Genomic DNA, 3,500 nt, shown 5'->3' on the forward strand with positions numbered 1-3,500 from the left:
TTTTTTTTTTCTCTTTTTTTTTTTTTTCAGTACTCAGTCACTCTATTTTACCCTAGCAGTGGTAACAACTTGAATCGTGTGCCCCACCAAATCACTTGAAATAAAATAAAACTAAAAATAGAAAGTGAAAAGGACTCGACGAGATATGACGAAACTATCATGTTAATTCTAACACCTGAGCTTTGTGCTTTTATGAATAGACTCTATAGATGTTTCCATCTAGTCAGATTGGTTCCTCAGCTCCTAAAACAAAAATGTTTCCATCCACTTAGATTGGTTAGTGCTATCCTTAATAGGCGTAAATTTCTAGGCTCTGGAGTTTATTTATTGCAACTAAAAAGTTTCTCCCATACCCCCAAACTTAAATCTAACATTGTCCTCAATGTTCTAAAGATGAAACTAAAAGCATGAACAAGGAGAAACTGTTACCATTTGAAGCGAAAGAGTTAAGGAAAGATATTACCGTGTTGCATGAGATTGGGTTACCTCCCAAGAAGTGCTAAGTTTATAGTCTTCAGCCAGACTTAGGAAAGGATCAGTCAACTCGGATCGTATAACAGTAGACAGAATAACTGTGGGTCTTTAAAACCAAAAAGAGATGACAACAGGAAATTGCAGTGAACCAAGAAAATGAACAAGACTAGCGTGCCCTTACCTAGTTTCTGGATAACTATCGCTAATTGCGGTTCAGGTTCAGGTTCTATGAAGGGATCTAAATAAACTATTTTCCTCGGATGCATTTCCTCATAGGTAGGATCCAAATTATTAGGTCCTAGAGTCTGGAAAAACCCAGATAAGAACCTGGAGTCACAAAATAACCTAAATAATTTAGGATCCTCTAAGTCGATTAGGTATGACTTACAAAGTTGACCACAGTCAGAGTAGTGGTCATTCTGAAGCAAATGTGTCGATTCTAATTTCCTAAAGTACTTAGGCTTAGTCTCAGAACTTAATAAGTGACACATTTGAAATCTATACGTTCCCACAATTGGAAGAAAACTATTTGGTGGGAAAACAAAGTCAATCTGGGTATCATAGCCTGGGAAAACCACATCGACCAGAGGATGGGTTTCTAACGACTGAACCTTTTTCAGGACATCATTAGGTTCGGGAAAACGAGTATGAAGGTAATCTTGTAAAATTGTTGAGGCAGAGATATCGAGTCCTAAGTGAAGGGACTTTCTGAGAGTTAAAGGTAAGGCACTATGAAGGTGATAATCACCCCCAAACTTAGAGTTTCTAGTGTCTCTAGATAGACTAGTTACAATTTCCCTAATTTCTGGATCATTAGATTCTTGAAAATGGTCAATCGATTCTTCTAATTTATTATCAGGTAGTGCATCTTTACTCATCTCTACGAGTCTATGTTCTTCATTCAAGATTATTGTTTCTAAGTCGCTAGACTCTAAAACAACATTTTTCAGAATAAACCCGTTCCTCTAAACCACTATCGGCTTCGTAATCAAAAGGAAGTACTACATCATCTAAAACGGTGGTATTCCTAATCAAATCCTCGTCCTCTTGAATAGGTGAATAATCATAAAAATTATTTGGATTTGAAGTAGAAATAATATAATCACTATAAAGCTCAATTGGATTACTAGATTCCTGATCACTATGCCTACATATTTCAGATTCTTCATCACTACTATCCTCATCATCATAATAGTACGAAGATGATTGAACCTTATCTAAATAAGTAGTGTTACCAATTATAACCTCGTTCTCTTGATTGTGTAAATAACTATCTTCATTCTCAAGGGTATTATTGGATACACTATATTGGCAATTAAAGTAATTTCGAGCAATTCTTTCGTTCGTCTCAGCTATCCGCTTGAGGTGGTCTTCTAAAGAAGGTTCACTCATTATTGTAGTTCTTTCGTCTATAATTATACTATTCATATCAGCTAACTTACGCGTCGACTCAGCTAACTTACGTGTTGACTCTAGTAAAGAGGAATTATCAGAAGGATCATAAAAAGGACTACTTTTCAATAGTTTGATTGTATCCTCTAGAGACGAAGAACTAGTACTATAATCTTCTTGCTCGTAAGACTGATGCATGTGTGGATAGTAATTGGGCTCACCATGGTATGAACCATAACCTTGAAAAGGTTGGCGTTCCCAATTACTATTCCCACCATGGTCATAAAAATGATGATGTCCATAATCAAATTCAGGTCGATACTCATTGTATTGGCTTCTATCATACCAGTTCGACATTATTAATTGCAAGGGAATTCTACACAATCACAAACAAGGCTGACCCGACTCCACCAAAACAAACCTAAAGATTTCTAGCAAACAAAAAGCATGATGGCTCCACTTAGATTGTTTCTAGACCAGCTTCTATCTTTCGAAAGGGAATTCGTTGCAATTTGAGCAAACCCCTCTGGAATCAATCCGAGTCAAAGTAAGTTGAATTGAGGCGAGGGAAGCTCAGTGGAGCTTTGATACCCAAGGCCTCACCGCTATCACAAGGCGGCGCAGTCAAGCATTCAACTCACAGAAACCATCATGAACTTTGGAGTGTGCTTAAAGAGCAACCAATATTTTTCGAACGAGTTTCCTATTAAGCTCGTTACCCTATCGGTCTCGTTCTATTCCAAATTTTAAGCTTGGGTTCGCGTTAGGTTTCGTTTTCCTAAGGCGGGCAAGAAGGGAGCGGTGATGAAATCCAAACCCCTATCTTGTATTGGCCAGGCCTTGCCCTTTACTAGGAATTTAAAAACAGTCCAAATTCGTCCTCAATCAATGAACCACCTTAAGGAATACAGTAACTCGCTTACAGGAGATTCGCGAGTGTTTCGATGGACTTACCTCCCGTACCAGACGGGGGATGAACCATTGTTGTCGACTCGGCCCACGACTCCTATGCCGTGTGCGAACCCGAGGGGCCGAGACGATATAGTAATCGTCGTCCTTCCTTGCACACAGTTTATATAATAATTTTTTTTTTTTTTTTAATAATAATACCCTTCCGTAGGGTTAAAAAAATAAAGTCCAATTGTTTAAAGTCCAAAGTCCAAAATAAATAAAAACAAATTACAGTTTTCCTCACACACTCTAAAAAAATTAAAAATTAAAAATTAAATCCTAAAATTGTCCCTTTTTTTTTCTTCTCTTTTCGCTTCTCGCTTTAAGCTTTTTCCTCTCCAAGTCCTTAGTGCTCCACTTCGAACCTGTAAATCAAAGACAAAAAGACAAAGTAAAAAGGAACAAATAATTCTAAAAATAAAATAAAATAATAAACCTAAAAAAAAAATTCTACCTAAGCACAAATCCGCGTCGGCGGCGCCAAAATGATTATAATTTTGAAAGTGGTAGTAAAAGTTCGTTGCTCGGACTTGTAAAGATTAAAGTTTTCTAAAATAATAAATATATACACAATAATTGTCACAATGGGCGAGAGATACTGGGTGACCCGGGTCGTTGTAGTATAGTGGTAAGTATTCCCGCCTGTCACGCGGGTGACCCGGGTTCGTTCCCCGGCAGCGGCG

The 3,500-nt window shown here is 37.6% G+C and overlaps 1 non-coding gene across 1 annotated transcript; it reads left to right on the plus strand.

Moving 5' to 3' along the window:
- Window positions 1-3,428: 3,428 nt before the first annotated feature.
- Window positions 3,429-3,500, plus strand: TRNAD-GUC. The gene has a single exon. It is a non-coding gene; the product is annotated as a tRNA-Asp (tRNA).

The sequence above is a fragment of the Papaver somniferum genome, chromosome 3 (genome assembly GCF_003573695.1).
Source record: "Papaver somniferum cultivar HN1 chromosome 3, ASM357369v1, whole genome shotgun sequence".
NCBI lineage: Eukaryota > Viridiplantae > Streptophyta > Magnoliopsida > Ranunculales > Papaveraceae > Papaver > Papaver somniferum.